Source organism: Haemorhous mexicanus, chromosome 3, assembly GCF_027477595.1.
Source record: "Haemorhous mexicanus isolate bHaeMex1 chromosome 3, bHaeMex1.pri, whole genome shotgun sequence".
NCBI lineage: Eukaryota > Metazoa > Chordata > Aves > Passeriformes > Fringillidae > Haemorhous > Haemorhous mexicanus.
The window spans coordinates 4689086-4706767 of NC_082343.1; the positions used below are offsets into that span (position 1 = coordinate 4689086).

The 17682-nt window shown below is 47.9% G+C and overlaps 1 protein-coding gene across 2 annotated transcripts in view; it reads right to left on the reverse strand.

Annotated features, from left to right (window-relative positions):
- Positions 1-13706, reverse strand: part of SPTBN1 (spectrin beta, non-erythrocytic 1) — a 116154-nt gene extending 102448 nt beyond the window's left edge. Inside the window, exon 1 of one of the 2 annotated variants that reach the window (XM_059840571.1) lies at positions 13566-13706. The gene's annotated coding sequence lies outside the window, so the exon portion shown is untranslated. Of the gene's footprint in view, positions 1-12994; positions 13104-13565 lie in introns of those variants that run through there. The other variant, XM_059840572.1, reaches the window with a different exon arrangement.
- Positions 13707-17682: the final 3976 nt, after the last annotated feature.

Here is a 17682-nt window from a genome sequence, read left to right on the forward strand (position 1 = left end):
CAGCAACAGGTGACCTGGACAAAGGAAAGATCTGGCTAATTGAGAGACCCTGACCAGCAGCCAAAGGCCACTGCAAACCAGGACTGGGTCCTGGTGTGTGACCAGCCATGCCGTGCCCTCTCCACAGCATGGGAGGTTTTTTCTTTTCTGGGTGTTTCATCTGTGACTGAAATTTGTGCCCTTTTGGGTTTCCTTTGGGCTTTGTGACCAGAACAGGGTGGCTGGGTGCTAGGAGAGGTAGGAGTACACACAGGGACCTTCCCTTTCTTGGAGCACCTCCTAAAGGAGGGCAGAGCTCCAAAGACAGCTGCTGGGGCACGGAGGGGGAGCATTGGGGCGCTGAAGCGCTGCAATCCCAAAGTGATTCCAGACACAGCGACGACAAGGAGATTTATCAAGCTCTTCCCTCGCTGCCAGCCTTCTGGCAGCACATGTCCCCACAGCCAAAGTGGCATTCCTGCTGGGGGAAATCCAGGACAAGGCTGTGAGGCTATGGATAATGCTGTCAGAGACAAAAAGCATTCTGGTTTTGCCTGGTGGGATCCACCTGCTCCAGGATTCTCTCCCAAGAAGACTCCAGCTGTGGTGGATGATCAGAGGGGTTTCCAGCTGAACACAACTGGTTGAACCCAACTTAAGCTGATAAATGTTAGTGCTGGTCTCCTCCCTACAGAAAGGGAAAAAGGATCTCCTTTCCCTTGGGGCTTCTAAGGCAAAGAGAGCAGCCCTGCCACCACTAACCTGGATCCATGGGATTATATTGCCAAATTATATTTTCCTTCACCCTTATTTTTGGCTAAACAGTGTTTGCTGAAAGCCTTCCTGGGCTTCATTTCTATGATAAAAGATGGGCATTGTTTGGTTCCCTCCTTGCCTCATAATATCATTAAGATGACTATCAAGCCACATGATAAATCCATTTTTTCCCCATTAAATCTACAATGGTCATTTCTGTTTGCTTGTCCTTTATTTCACCCTAGAGGAAATTGTCTTTTCCAGTATGCCTTTTGTTGATGGCAAATGGAAGGAAATTTTTTTGCTGAAATGGTATTTTATTATTAAATTTTGCATTAGTTAATGCACGAGAGCATTGGAAGGGGGAGAAAAAAAAAAAAACCACCTGCCTTTCAATTTGTGCATTCTTGAAGCATGTAGGCTGAGGGTACCAGCACTTGGAGCACACACCCCAGCTTGCCAAGCCCTTGATCTTCCCACTGAGTTCAATCCTCAGGATGCTCCCACCCTTGTAAGTGGCCTCCCAAAGGCAATTAGTGGCTTGCTGCAATTTGCAGTGCTCCTGCCACAGACACGGAGCCCACAGGCTGTACCCACAGCCCTGGGAGAGAGGCAGGTCTGCCTCACACCCTCTGCCAGCTGCTCCCCAAATCCCTGTCTGGCAGCCATCAGGATCAGAGCCTTGTTCTGATGAAACACTCTCAAGGCAGTTTTCTACTTAAATCCTGATTTTTCCTCTCGCTTTGCTTCCACTCTTATTTTCTCCATTTCATTTTGGCTACTCCTCACTTTCTTTTGATCCATTTCCTGCTAGTTTCTCTCTTCCACCCACTTGTCCTCTGTGTTCAACAACAACAGCAGATGAGGGGTGAAGAAACAGGGGTGAAGAAGCCTCAGCTCAACTCCCACACAGCTCCAGCCTCGGGACTGAGCCTTTGACTCGTTCAATATTCAACTCCTCAGCTGAGAATAAGGAAAGGATTTCTCTGTTCACAGCTATTTTTAACACTGCAGAGAAGGTTTAATATTTGAATATCAGAATTGTAACAGCATTTGCAAGAGGAATGGCCTATTTTTAGCAAAGCACTGGCTTTATGGACGCCTCACAATCACAGCACTGTAATAGGGAGAGGCAACCAAAGAGGAGGCTGTGACACAGCTCTGTGCAAAGGCTTGTCCTTCCCATGCCATTTTGAGTTCTGCATGGAAACAGAGCTGGGGAGACTTACCATAGTCCCCAGCAGAAACCACCATGCACAAAGCACAAAATTCCTAATTATGAAAGCTTTCCAACATCCAGCTGCTAAACCCAGCCTGGTGTCACAGCTGAAAACAGAGCTGGGAGGTCGGCGCACAAACACACACACACATACACACACATCCTTTCTTCCCCATCCCTCAGCAGCCCTTGAAATTAAAAGCCATTAAAAAAACCTACATCCCAAACTCCCAGCTAAAATTAACCATAGGCTTGTACAAAAATTCCCTCAGCTGCATTTCTTCTGGCCTTTGCAGGGTTTCTGTTTGCTGCAACACTCAAATTACAAAGCCTCCTCCCCCTTGTTGTTGACACCACAACACAGCCCCTGGCCTTCCTTCTCAACCCAGCAACTCAGGAACAAGCCCATGAATTTGGGCTGTTTGGATTCCCCCACCACAAAACGCAACTTTTAAACAACACACTTCCAAACACAACGCTAATCCCATTCCAATCCACCCCCTCCAACCCCATGGAGGATCCCCTGGCTCCCATGGCCACCACCTGCCAACATCAGGAACTGGTAGAGCAAAATAATTCCATACCAACAGAGCCAGGAAAATTCCTTATGGTCCCTGAGGAGACCTGGGCTCTCTAGCAATAAATCTAGGAAAATGTGCCAAGTGCCAGTCACCAAACACAGGGGCACACCATTTCCCCAAACATGTCACTTCTGGGGACTTCCTCATCAGTCCCTGTAGGAGAAAACTAAACTCCAGGCAAGGCTGGCATGGTCATTCTATTGACAGAGAAGATGCTAACAGTACTTCACTTTATTACTACTATTATTATTATTATTATTATTATTATTATTATTATTATTATTATTATTATTACTACTACTACTACTATTATTATTAATCTGCAGTTAATTTGGAGTGTGCCATCATAACACCCTGATTCCCAAACCACCATCTCAGGGAACAGTAAGTTCTCAATGGCAAGTCACATCCAAGACTTCTGTGAGGAGTAGCAAAGGGTTTTCCAAGTGATACTTGGGGAACAGATCACTGAGGTGCAATATTCAAGGACCAAGTATCAGCACAAAACCCACGAGCACCTAGAGGCTGAACCCAGCATCCATCCAGCCTCTGATTCCTGACACACCCTGAGGTCCAGCTATTAACCCAACAAGGCCACCACTGACAATGTCCCCAAGTGCCACATCCACATAGCTTTTAAATCCCTCCAGGACAGCTGTGCCAGGGCTGGACAACCCTTTCCATGGAGAAGTTTTCTCTAATATCCAAGCTAAACCTCTCCTGGTACAAACAGAGGTGGTTTCCCCTCTGCAGAGACATGTGCAGGCAGCAGGTGATATCAGTCAAAACTAGAATGGGCAAATTTTTAAAAGGAACAAAGATTTATTTCTCCTGATGACAGCCCAAATGGGAAATCTTAAATTTTAACTTAATCAAGGAAGGAAATGAGGTACCAAACATTCCAGTCTGCTACTGAACACTGAGACCAATTCAGAGAAAGAGGAATTGAGTGGTATATTCTAATTACTACACAGGTAATTTCAGTGCTTTGTGTTTGGGGAAAACAAGATTATCATTTGGAGCACTGAGACAAGAGACTTGGTCATTTGCAAGGCACAAAGCAAATTCAAAACCTGCTTTGTTGCTCCGGTAATATTTGCATAATAGTTATTTATATGTATGATGAGTGGAGCACAGTTTCAGGACAGTTAGCCAAGGTGAGTTGCCCTGCTCTTTAATCCTCTAATAATATGCTTGGGATGCAATGTGGGAATTCATTCCCCTCTGATGGAGCAGCTGTGCTGCTGCACAGTGACCATTTCTCAATGCTCATCCCCATCAAATTGCACTGGTTTGATCAATCCACAAAGCAGAGCATTAAGAATGCATACAAGGATAATTTTGTGCCTTGTTTTATGTATCTGCATGCCCTCCTAGCTCTCCTTCAGATGTGATGGCCAAGCTACTAAACACCAGCAAGGGGCTGCATTTATCCCAAAATCCACATAAAATTGTAGTGCTAAGTCTGCCACGGGCGCCGATCTAATCGAGTTGCCTGAAAATTAATTTCAGGCCCAGGGCTCTTCCATGGCTCCCTGGATTCCTGCCACAGCTTATGACAACCAGAAGTTAAAACTGCAAACAGCTGTCCTCCTGTTAGAGGCACCCTGGAATAACATGGATGCTGCGCTCGGAAAACTGCCCTAAAGGTGACGCGGGGGTTCATCGCCCCGTGCCAGGAATCCAAGGAACTTTGGGACTCTCTGAACTCTGCAGCAGCTCTGCTGTGCCACTGCAACCCCAAGTGATTCATGTTATTTTCTGCTGGTCAGCAGCAGCTGTAGAAACATCCCTCAGTGCTCCGCCTCGGCCTGGAATGCCCATGTGCTCCTCACCTGTCAGCCCTGCTGCAGCCAACACACCATTTGTCTTCACTGGGCTTCTTCCCCACTCCTTCAGGGGAAGATCCCACAAAGCCTCCAAAGTTCTGGTTTGCCTCAGTGAATATCCAAGCAGGCATCTCCAGATCCCACTCCAGCCCTGCAGCTGATCTTTGCTGCACTTGCAGCAGCAGCGTAATCTCACTCAGGATTTACTACCTGATTAGGATTACTCAGACTAAAAACACAGCTAGATAAGAGCTGTGTGCTCCCTGTCACCTGCCCACGGAGAGGGATCACCACCCTGACTCTGACATTTTGGGACCTTGTCACTTGTTTTACAATCTTCACATTTCTAAAATGGTTGTGAAACATAACTGAGCAATACAAAATTATCTCAGATATAGGTTGGGCTCAATGGTCTTAAAGATCTTTTCCAAACTAGTAATTCTGTGATTCTGAGATGTTCTTGTGCATGTTTCTCTATGAAGAGGATTTAAAACCTCAAGTCCCAGACTGTGATGGTGTAAATGGACACATCAGGGATGTAGCTGTGCAACTTGGCACAAGTGGGGATTCAGATGCTTCATTCTCAAGCTTCACAGAGCAAGAAGAATCACAGTACTGCAATGAAAATGAGCATGGAAGGTCCTTTTTTTCCTTACTAAACAGTGAAGAAGCAGTTTTGAGCCTCATTCCTAAGCTGGCAGTTAGTACTGACCATTACTGCACCGTGGGGACTCGTCTGGGGAAAATATCTTTACTTCTTTGTGGTATATGTTTAATGCAAAGTCACCTTATTCTTGTTTGTCTAGCATACAATGAGAATAGATCTCTAAAAATAACCTACTTCCCCCCTCTTCCAGCTCCTCATGGCAGTTTCACTTATTATTAGCCATTATTCACATCTCTTACATAAACTGCAATTTCTGGAAATTTTTATGCCTCCTGATACAAAACCTGAAAGTGCGCAAGGCTGGAGAAGGCAGAGCTCAGTGAAACTCCACTGGATTGCAGTTTTTACCTCTCTTTCCCTCTTACCTGGGTTTGATGTCATCATGTCCCTCCTTGGAGCAGCAATAAAGCTCCTTTACACACCCAGGCAGGCGCTGGGAAGCTGCAAAGCTGGATCAATGGGGCACCTGGGGTCAGGGAATCCCCCGGGGGTACAGGGGTGGGGCTGCTGTGCCGCATCCTCTTCCCAGCCAACCTCAGAGCACAACCACAGTGCCCCACTTCATCCTGGGTGCCACAGCTTCCCCTTTTTGAGAGCAGGGGAGCAGAGCCTGGCAGCTGTGGCTGAGTGAGTGTCCTCTCCATGGAGAGCCTCAGTGGCACAGGGGATATGACCCTGCTCTGCTCCCAGCACAGTCCCTGTGGATCCAATTCCCGGGGCCAGGGATGGCAGTCCTGCTCCAGGCCTGTTGGGAGTCACACCTGGAGGGGCTCGGGAGCTGAAGTGACACCAGGCTGGTAGTGCTCACCAGAAGCTGGGGGATATTTTCCACAAATGACCTCTAATCCGTTTGCCTTTCCAAGAGTGCAGCTCATCCTCAAATCTGCAGGCACCAAGAGGTCACCACTTACAGCACTCCAGAATTTTTGTTCTCAAGCTTATGATTCCCTGACAATCTGACTTTTATTTTCCCTTTCACAGAGCTCCTTGTGCAGGTCCCTGCAGCAGTAGTGCAAACACACTTCCATGGGATGGTTGTTTGGATCCATACTTTCCTGGGGCAGCCTCTCATCAGGGCTAAACAACCACCTGCTGACTCAGGATCACCCAACCTTGCTCCCAACCCAGCTGCCCCCGCACTTTCCTCACACTATCCCATTTAGCAGCCAACTCATCCTCTTTCTGTAAGAAACTAATTCAGGCACCCCAGGTTTAATGTTTAACTGGCTTATGCTAACCACTAAAGCTGCACAATCAGATTCTTCCCTCGACAAATTTGACACGGGGCCGAAAATCAAATTTGCTTCTTTTTCCCCTTAAACAAAACCATCTATGGTCTGCAGTGGTAAACCACTGCTCATTTGAATATCCAAACACTGGCTGTTTGCATCCAGGGGCTGGTGCCAAAAGCCTGTCACCCACAGGCAGCCCAAGCACGTCTGAGGCCGCTGAACTTATTCATCTCTGCCTTGATACCTCCAGACTGTTCAAGGAGAATTTGAAGAGGCTCCTACTGACCTACACTGAGGTAAAACCCATCTCATTTCTCATTCAGGTGATGATGAGGATGGTACCAATGGTTTTTCCTGGGCTGGGACTTGGTGGTTTCACCACAGCTTTTTCCCTCTTACCTGCAGCCAAAGACTTAAGAGGGACATGACTGCTCTCAGAATGTAAATGGAATATATTACCAGAAAAACCCGCCTGAATCCTCAGTCAATAATCCATTTTTAGGAAAGAATTTGTGCGAAAATGAGGTAAGTGATAACTTTGCAGATCTCCTGTTATCCACAGAGCTATTTTAGGGAGAGTGTGACTGCATTGGGCTTGTCGCAGAGTCCTGCTTCCAATCTCCTGGCAGCTCCCCAGCACATTCCAGTATTTAACGCACAAGGCTCGTTGGGATGCAGTCCCACTTATCTCCCAGACACATTGACTAAGACTTTCCCACATAAACTGACCCACCCTTTAGTAGCAAGAGGTCACTCAGTACAATCAGCCTTCAAATGAGGAAAACAATCAGGAAAAGCTTCTCTGATGCCAAAAACACCAACAGAATAAAACACAACAGGCTCCAGTGTTTGTTTTATGAAAACTTGAAAAGTGCAAGGCAGATTTTTCGACTTGTGATAATCAGTGTAGCCTCACCAAAGTCAGCCAGATTTCTTTCAGGCTCAGGACCTAGCCTTCTAAAAGCATCTAAAATTGCTATAAGAATACATTACTCTAAAAAAAGGTTAAAAATAAAAAGGTGGCAATTCATCGATTCATCTTTTACTATGATGAAACTGTTGAGAGTTATTCATGGCATTATGCTCCAAAAAAGGTCACAATATTTTACATTACAAAAAAAGAAACAGCTGTTAAATTAACCAGGTTATCTTTATCCCATATGGATCCTACATGACAAAGAATTCCTGTTAACTTATAGAGAACTCTCCTGACTTCTTCACTGCATGATCCAGGCTCTAGCAAAGGGTGATCTACTGGATGATCCTCCTGTATCAAACACCCAGACTTCCATAAGGCAGATCTAGGCCCAAAGTCCTTTTCCAAAAATTAACTCCAAGCTGCATTCCAGTGGTGCTACAAGTGTGTGTGGCACCCCGGAGCCACGAGCCATCCGCCCCATCTGCAGGGATCAGCACAGATGACCCTGAAACATTTCATTAAATATTTGTTCACTAATAGAAAAGTCACTGAAAGCCCTTGACAAGAAAAATCTCACCACTGGTTTAGCTACTGACAAAAGCCAACACCTGGAATGCCCAAATCCAAAACCTGTGAGTGTTCAAATAAATGTATCTACATTAAATTAGTTCACATACAGCAGGCAGCAACTTTTCCATTCCAAGCCAAAAAAACAGAGGAGCTGCTTGCTATAATTAGCTGGAGCATTTGTGGTGTCTAGGCACTAAGCAAAATTGATTTAATGAGTGGGAAAAATCAGCTTTTGGTCCTGGTGCACAACCCCAGAGTGATCAGCTCCACTGTACCCCGGGCTCTGCCCACGCTGCCAGAGCTCACCATGCACAGTTTCCTTGCCCTTGCAAACACCAGTCTCCCTTTTATCATGTAAGAACCAAAAGCAGATTCCCATGTCATTCTATAATAAATCAATCCATAGAGCAATAGGATTAATTCAGAACAAAAGGCAGGAACTTACAAAACCAAAAGCTGTGGATCTGGATTACTGCTGGATGGAAGGAAATCCCCACAGCTCCTTGTAGAAGACCTTGACCACGTTCTTTGGACACTACTGGGACTGAATCCCACAGCAAAAACTAAAGACTTCCCAATGATGCCTGTAGGTCTGGCTTGGGAAAAATGTCTGCCTGGGATAAAGTGGGTAATCAGTATAACCTTAAAATGTCAGAGCCTGGCTTGGAGAGGAACCTCTGCGTCACCCTGGAGCACCTCCCACCCAGGCCGGCCACTGACGCCTCAAGGAAGGGGGAAAATGCAAAATCCAGCTCCACAGTTTTGGGGTGGGGCATGATCCTCCCTGACCTCTGCAGGCACCACTGCAGCCCTGGCCAGGAGATTTTAGCACAGGCACAACCTCAATGTGATGCTGCTTTACAAAAGCTCAAGGCAAGCTGAAAAAACAAAAGCCAGAACTAAAGGTGTCTGAGTCCCCCCAGACTGAGGGCAGGAAGGGTCACAACAGCCACTCCAGCACTTCCTACAGGGAGACTGAACACATGAAGCATAAATGCTTTATTCATTAAGTTGCCTACTTCTAACCCATTATAACCCCATGCCAGTCGCTTGTGTGGGTAGCGGGGCATGGCTGGGTGGCTCCAGAACTGCATCTCTTCCTCCCTGGTCACATCCTAAATCTGGGTCTGCAGCTACATCTCTTCCCAGACCCCACATTTCATGCAGAGTAGCAGCTGCCCATTCCAGGGATCATTCCACGTTGTATTGAGACATGATTAACGAAACCAAACCCAGTGGTCACAGCAATCAAACTGAGCTGTCAGTCAATCCCTATGCCGGTCTTAAAAATAAAATGCAAACGCTTTGTTTTTCAAGGCAAGCCCACAGCCTCTCTGATGATTTGCATCTGTGTTTCCTATTCTCACAGAGAAGGAGAAACTGTTTCCTCTGGTGCACAGCTCTGGCCACATGAACAAAACCCGAGATGAAATCCAGGAACATCATTCCTGGACATGTTTCACACATCACAGGCAAATTGCTCAGCAGGTCTGGCTACTTCTCCCAAAAAGGGAACAGCCTATGTTTGGAAAACCAGTAAACAGAAAAACTGCTAAATTTGGAACATTTACCTGTGAACAGTTTGGTGGCAGAGTATTTTTAGCTCTCAGGACAGAGTGTTAATGGCACACCTCTCCTGTTCCAAGGGCACGGGTATGACCAGCGAGGCTATTCCCAGTATCCAACAGGTGTGGGTCAGCATCTGCTGCCACCAGGGCTTCACATGCAGTGCCTCTTCTGTTCAGTCCCCACTGCCCTCTCGACATGAGGGGCTGCAGAACAAATCAAACCAACTCACCATTTCTTTTTAAAGTTCTAACACTCAGCACATTGTGGAATGAAAGTGGCTGCACAGCGGCATAAATACATTCCTCTGGTGGCAGTGGTGACACACCAAAGGGGTTTCTGGTAGGCTAAAACACATGCATCTTAAAAACAAATAGAAGTTTGTGCAATGTAATAGCAGAGTAAATATATTAAACAATCAAATAATATATTAAGAGAATAGCAGAGAAGTGAAAAGACATGACAAAGTAAGAACATCCTGAAATTATCGCCGTTCAACCAGAAAAAAACCTCACAGAGGAGATGATGAGAAAAATGTTAACAGTGATGAAAAACAATAGCTCAGTGTAATCCTCAACCTTAATCTGTCCTTGGGCATAGGGAGATGTACACAATCCCCAAGTACAACCTCTATACAGCGGTGCATACCTTTCAATAATCACATACATTTCACTGCAAGCAGAAATAATACTTCCAGAGACAGCCCCACCAGCCATAAAATCTGTTATGAACTCAACCCTCACCTAACAACACACATCAAAGCTTTGTTCCATGCAAAACTGGCCTTTTTTAATGAGGAATGGACAGTAAAAAATGTGTCTGGGATTAACAATACATGAAAAAGAAATAAAGTTGGACAAAAGAGAAAAAACCTGCCTCCTTAAATATATATAGAATTGATCTATGTCACTCTGATCAAGCTGTTGAACAAGTTGGGGTCTACTGGGCATAAGAAGAATTTTTCTTACATTTTTCTTTTTTTAAAAAAACATGTAATCTCTCTGAAGCCCTTTTTTCATTACAGGAAAAGCCTCCAAAGGTCCAGCTGTAACTGCTGCAACATTGTATTCATGTTCATTAGAAAAACAAATTCACAGCAGATCATTTTAAGAGTAATAATAAAAGGCTGACAAACGAAAACCACATGTGGGTGGGGGGGAAAGAACCCAGCAGTGGAGGAAGCAGGCTCCAAACCAGGCTCTGCAGGACTTGGATCCCAATGGATCACACTCCCCTCAGTGTGGAGCTGCAGCTCCAACCCTCGCTTCTCCACACAAGCGGTGTCTGCTCAGCACAATCCAACACGAGATGGTTTCTCAGGTTTAAAGCCAGAGAAGGCAACTGGATTTTCACATTCCACACCTCTAGGCCAGATTCCTGCTGGTTTCACTTGGGAAAACTGCCACGAGCCTCGGCAGAGGTAAGGGTCCAACGTGCTGGCAAACTCCCCAGCTCCATCAGCTGGGAACAGGAGCAGCCCACAGCAGGAGCTGATATGCCAGGAAAGCCCTTATGGCTCCACAGGGCTCCTACCATGGAGCACAGGCCTGCTCTCATCAGCAGTTTCCAGGCAGCACAGGAAAGATCCTGCACTGCTCTCCTGCACAACCTCAGCTGAGCCAGAGACATCCAAGGGCAGCTAGTGGCTCCTTGCCCTGACAGGTGATCTGTCTGGCCCCTGGGGCTCCAACACTTCCAGAAGTATTCCTAGACCCTAGGGAAAGGGCAATCAGGAAGCCTGTAGCCACAGACACCAGCCTGGGCAGGATTTAGTAGCTGACTCATGGCTAATGGGCAATGATAAACTGTTGTACTGGTTGTTCACTTGTGCCCAGATCAGATGACTAAGGAATTTAGGTGCCTATAGAGATTAACAGTCTAAATAACTTTTGCAGTCTGACCCTTAAAGATCTGCATAAACAGACTTTCTCCTCTGTGTTCCATGAAAGATGTCCATGCACTCCTTGCTAATGAAATACAATTATTTTGCAGGGAATCCAACTACAAATATTCCTTCCCGTAACTGACCCACATGAAAAATAAATCCTGAGTCAGGTGACGTAATGCAAACGAGCAATCCAGGCCCATCCAATAAAGCTGATTCCATTTTATAGATGATGAAGGAAAAAGAAAACATCTTTCATAAAATGGCTTGTACTCCCACTCCCCAGGGGCTCTTGGAGCAGCACACAGCAGTATCCTGGGCTCCATATATGCAGCAAGAGGGTTTTGCCCCTCTCTGCCCCACTCCTGTGTGCAGGCAGGGCTCAGTGACACACAGCAGTTCCAAAAGCTGCAGGATCCGCGCCACCACCGAGATGAAACAGCATCTCTAACGCTTCTTGCCACATGGCTGCTGCAAGCTCCTATTTATCCCAAAATGCTGCATCCTGCTTTAGTGAGTGTCATTTGCTGCACTTAACCTGCATTACAGAAAAACCCAAAGCGGGTTCTGTTCCAGAACCGTACCTCCTGATTCCACATTCATAATTCCATGCTTATGCTGCTGAAGTAACAAAATACGCATGAAGTAACAAAATATTCCCTATTTTCTTGCCTCTTCAGCACTAGTTGTGACACATGAGCCAGCCCCTCGTCCCTCCTCGCAGCCCTACAACCACTGCTAAGTCATGGAGGCATCACTACAGCCATTTCTGTTCTCCCCAGAAACACGGAGGAGGAAAAAAAAAAAAAACACGCTAAAGTATAAGAACAAATCTTTAAAAATCACATCCCACTGCCATCACCCACCTTCCCAGCCTTTTATCCCATTCCATTTTCACTCCTGTCTCTCTCTCCAGAGCCTTCTGAGCATATGCAAGTTCTTCCTCCAGCGGAGCTTTCCTGCAATGGCCTGAGGAGCCAGAGCCTCCCCTGACATTTCCACACGGCTGCTATCTCTCGGAATAAATTCCTCTCCCTGCCCTGCCTCTCTAACCCCGGCTCCGGGGAGCATTGTTCCCCAAGATGCCTGTCAGCACGATGCTGGGCTGCAGGAATTCCAGCCCTTTTCCCGAACTGTTCAATAATCAGGTTTCATAATGCTGGTATCCTGTCAATAAAGGTCGAAGGATGAGCCGAACGCTCCAGATCTTGGCAGTTTGTGTTTATTCCCTCTCCATGCAATCCTGATCTGGAACATTTAGCATTTATAGCTATGAACAATGTGAAGCACAACGTAGAAACCCAGATCACTACTCACCTTTAAACAAGAATGCAATTTCATTCACCATTAAGACATCAACATCACAAATTCAGTGCTCACTCTAGTTCTGTATCATCACTCCAAAAGGAAAAACATCAGCTACTGAATGAAACGTCAGCCCCGGTTGCCATGAACAAGGGTTTTTCAGAGCTGCTGCAGTCTCACAGTCTCTAGCACAAGTCTGCCATATTTTTTTTGTTAAATCAGGCCTGTACCCACCTAACAGCCAGAGCCAGCCCCGAGACAACCGAACCGAGCCCACGCATTGTGCCGCTAACTGCGGGCACCGCGGCACCCGCGGCGGCGGGCGATGGCCGCGCCCGGACCGCAGCCCCGCACCCGGAGCTCGGCGGGGTCGGCGCGGCGCTCCCGCACACAAAGCCCCGCAGAGGGCCCGGCTGACAGCGGGCCGCGACCCCCGCGCCGCCCCCCGCGCCCCGCCCCGACGAAGAAAAATAAAGGAGGAATTACATCCGTCTAGCAAGGAATACCGCAGGAGCAGCAGTCGAGCCGGGCTCTCCGCACCGCACCGCGCGGGGCGTGCGGCTGCGCGGCGGAGGCGGCACCGCGGGCGGGGAGGGAGGGAAGGGGAGGGAGGGAAAGGGGCGGCGGCCGCCGCTGCCCCCGGGGACGGGCCGGGGCCGCCGCAGGGCAGGGCAGGGTAGGGCGGGGCGGGGCGGCTCTGACAGCGCCGAGCCCGCTCCGCGCCGATCGGGGCTGCGGAGAGGCTGCGGGCGCCGCCCGCGCTGCGGGCACGCACCCGGGAAGAGGAGCCGCCCCCCATTCCCGCTCCCGGCTCCCCGCTCCCGGCCCTACCTCGGCGCTGCCCGGGCGGCGGCTCCGCGCTGTGCGGAGGGAGCGGCGGTACCCGCAGCCCCGCGCGGCGCTGCGTGAGCTCCGCGAGCCCCGCCCGGCGCGGAGCGGGGGGCGCGGGGGGCGGGGACAGCGCGGGAGGAGCCCCCGCCCCGAGCCCCTGCCCTGCGGCGGCCCTGCGGCGCGGGGGGCTCGGCTCGGCTCGGCACGGCCCGCAGCGCATCCTCACCTGCTCCTGCTCCTGCTCCTGCTGCTGCTGCTGCTGCTGCTGCGGCTCGGGCCTGCCCTGTGCTCACGCCGGGTCTTCCCCCTCCGCCGGCCCTCGCTCGCAGCTCTCCGTGGGTGTTATCCAGCCACTCCCGGCTCCCCTTCCCTTCTCTTACATTTATTTGGTTATTGGGTCTCTCCAGCCTCCTTGCTCCTCCTCCTCTGACACTCTCCTATCGCAAAGACAATATTGGCTCGCCCCCAGCATCCATTTCCTCTAGCGCTGCTCTCCCTCCCGCTGCTCTGTCATTCCTAGTGGAAACCCCATCCCGGGTTTGACTTCCTCCACTGCAGTCATCCTCTCCTGCTGCTCCAGTCCTGCCACCTTCCCACGTAAACAGCGTCCCTTTGCCAGTGCAACCCAACCCCTGGAGACCAGGTCCAGCTGCCCTTGTACCACACTTTCCCTTTTCCTCCTTTCCTGGGCAGGATTTTGCCCGTGTTTCCAGAGAAAACTGCTGTCCCACAGCCAGTGTGCTTTTCCTCCTTTCCCCTCTTCCACAGCCAAGGTCAGAGGCAGACACTGCTGCTTCAGGTTTTCTTTTCTAGTCCTGGCCTCCCTGCTTCCCTCTCTGTCCTCACGCCCATGCTCCTTCCCTCCTGTCCATTCTCCCTCACCTCTCACTTGCAATACAGCTGTGGATCAGTGCTATCCATGTATTTTATCAAAAAATCAACAAACCACTCTTGGATGCATTTGGCTTCTTGCTTACCACTCCCTTTTCTCCTGCTCTTCATCCCTGTACTCATTGTTATTTGACTGCTGTCTGGAGTTCCTCTCCTCTGCATATCTTAAACTCCCTCTTATCTGGCTCCTGCCCCTTCACACTCAGCTGCTTTGCCAAAATTTCCAGTATCCACTTCCTGACATAATCTCTGGAATATTGCTTCATTTCCAGCCTGTCAAAATTATCATCCCAGCTCTTTTGGATATTTTGTTCTCCTTTGGTTTCCAAGACTGCCCTGACAGAGTCACCTCCCTGCAGCTCCTGCAGTGCATCCTCCTCCCAGTTTCCCGATTCCCAAGACCCCAAAGGGACTAAGTCCCTTAAAATTGGGCCTCTGGCATTCAGGAAGTCTATTTTAAATGTTCTGTCACCATGAAGCCTACAAGATTCTTGATAAGATCTAAGAAAATACTTTCATGCTTGTCACTAGTGCTGGTTCATATCCAGACCCTGGGATGCAGTAAAAATGTGTGGATATAGATAAAAATTTTTAAAAATATATTCAAATGCTAGGATGTTAAGAAATATCCTAAAATATCACATTTCACTTAATTATTAATATCCATCAAGCAAGTTGGAAGGGATAAAAGTCTGTAATGTCTGGGAGCGAGCAAGAGCACGCAGTGTATTTTAGGATTCATTAGCCCCCATAGCTCAAAGATGGGTGGGCCATGGATTCCCATGGAAATAACTGGGTAGGAATGAATGCCTGGAGAAGCAAGAACCAGAATAGCAGGGGGCACTGTGGGCTCCAACCAGTTATCCCAGTTACTGACAGACAGTTTCTCCTTTTTAAAGAGCTGGCATTTGGGGAAGAACAGGGAAGGTACAAGAGTACCTGCTGCTGCTGAGAGTTTGCTGCAGCATTCCCAAGTTTGACAGAGAGGATGCTCATTTACTTTTAAAAACTTCTGCACCAATTTGTTTGCATTTTCAACATGAACCTTCTACTTGCAGAGTTAGAAAGCCAAAGCCTACAGCCTGGTGACAATTCAGCAGGGAATACCCACAAGGTAAACGAGCAGCACTTCCTAATGTCAGAGAGTGAAGGCAGTCAGACAAACAGGCTGTTCCCACTGACGTCCACATTCCCATCCTTTAATCAAACTGAAAGGACTGGAATGAATGGCCATGACAGAAACTGTTGTTAAATGAAGTGGAAAGGGGCAGCAACAATGTTGGGCAAAGTCACTCCCCTTCAGCCCTGTTACTTTGTAGTTAGTTTAGCTCTGAAGCTCAAGGCTTTTTCTCTCACACATTTTGCCCAGGCAAACTTAGATTTCTTCACAGTTGAAGCAATGTTTAAGCTTGGTTTTTTCTTCCCTTTTGAAAATCTACAGGGCACCACACTCCATATTATTGTTTGATGCTCATCCCACAGAAATAGATCCATGTGCATATTGACACCTTCACCAAGGTGAAGGGAAAACACTGCACAGGTGTATACAGGTAATCATATTCCAACTTCTCTCAAAGATAATTTAAAAATAAATCCTAGTTTAAATAACCTAATGCATCATTCAAAATAAAATGAATCAAAATTGGAATCACAGAATGGTTTAGGTTGGAAAAATCCTTGAGTCCAACCATTAACCCAGCACTGCCAAGGCCACCACTGAACCATGTCCCCAACGCTTACATTTGAATTTGTACAAGGGTAATTCCAAGCAGATACAAAAGCAGCACATCTTGATGAGATATTAAGAGCCACAATTGTTAAAACTACTAAAACTCAAAAAAATTTACTGAAGGATGGTGTCTATTTCCAAGAACACAATAAAAAGGCACACCAAGAAATTCACACTGTAATAGAAAACTCCCTTGCTGTTCCATTAGACTGGAACAGTCTCCTGTTATCAGACAGTTCCAGTTCCACAGGTTCCCAGCATGACTGAGATCCATTCCCCCCACCAGACACACCTTTCCTCCACCTGTAACTCCTGGCTGCAGACACACAGTGGGGCTCCAAGGCACAAATCCAGACTGGAGCTTTGTCTCGTGGCAGACTTGGCCAAGCTCTTGAGAGGAAAATCAAAGATGGGCAAGAATATGCCCAGAGGAAAAACTCAGCTCCCTCACTGTGTGTAGTGTGTCTTGAAGCAGGATGGCTCCTCTTCACAAACATTTCCTCCCAGAACTCTATTTCTCCTCACCACCTTGGTTACACCCAGCTCAGGGTTACACCCTTACCTTCAGAAACATGTAGCAATTCATTCCCCAGAATGGATTTACTGGGATAAAGTGTCTGATAAAAAATCATAAATGTGTCTGATCCTCAGTCCTTGGGTTGCCTTTTCTCTACAACCAGCTCAGGAGGCTGCCCAAAATTCTGCACAGGGAATAAACACTCATCCAGGTACTGCCATGCAGTAGCCACAGGGAAAGGTGTGTGTGACACAGGAAGGGGCTCTGCTGGGAGAAACAAAGAGCAGGGACATGCAGACCATTTGTAACTCTACTCTCAGGTTACACATCAGAGGTCTGGCAATACTCTTTTGTTGAGAAAATCTTATTTTTCTAAGCACTCCCCAACCCCCTGTGCCTACCCTGTCCCCAGAGCACTCACTCTCAGCTGTTTTCTCTCCACCAGCAGCTCCCGTGAGCTCCAGGCCTATTTCTCCACGTGCCCAGCATCCCCAGCCCTGGAAAATGACTCAACCACAGGGCACTTACAAAAGGTTGGCCTTGGCCTCAGCCAGCTGCTGTCTCCTTCCCACGCCACCGGAGTCAGCAGTGGAAATGCTGACAGTGTGAAGACAAGATGGCTTTGCTTTCCTGCTCTCCCTGCCAGCATCACAGCAATCTCCAGTGGCCAGGAGGAGTCCTGGCAGGAATCCCTGTGGAAGGACAGGAAGCATTAGTGAGAGCTGGCAGGGGCTCGGGGCCAGCGTACCACAACATCCCCTGCAGACCTTCCCATTGTGTTCAAGGCAGTACATTAAAAAATGAAAGAAATGTCTTGGGACCTGCTCTTGTGTCCTGTGGGCTCCACACGGAAGAAGTCCAATCACAGAGGATGTCTACAACTGCACAGGAAGTTTCTTGGCCCTTCAAAGCCCCTTTTGTGGTGCAGCAGTTTGAGGCTCAATGCCTCAAAGGTGTTGATGGCAGCAAGGTTTCCTCACCCAAAGAGAAATGAGGAGGAAATTTGACCAAAATCCTCAGCATTTATCTGTCCCACAAAAACCTGCACAAAACTCTGCAAAAACTTTGCCTCTTGTTGCCAAACTTTATTCTCTTTCCTTGTGTTTTACCACAGTTTTACTCCCCCATTTGCTCTAGATGCATCAGAAATGCACCTAATTAGAAATTTACTGGTTTTTAAATGAAAGAGAATACTTTTAGATTGGA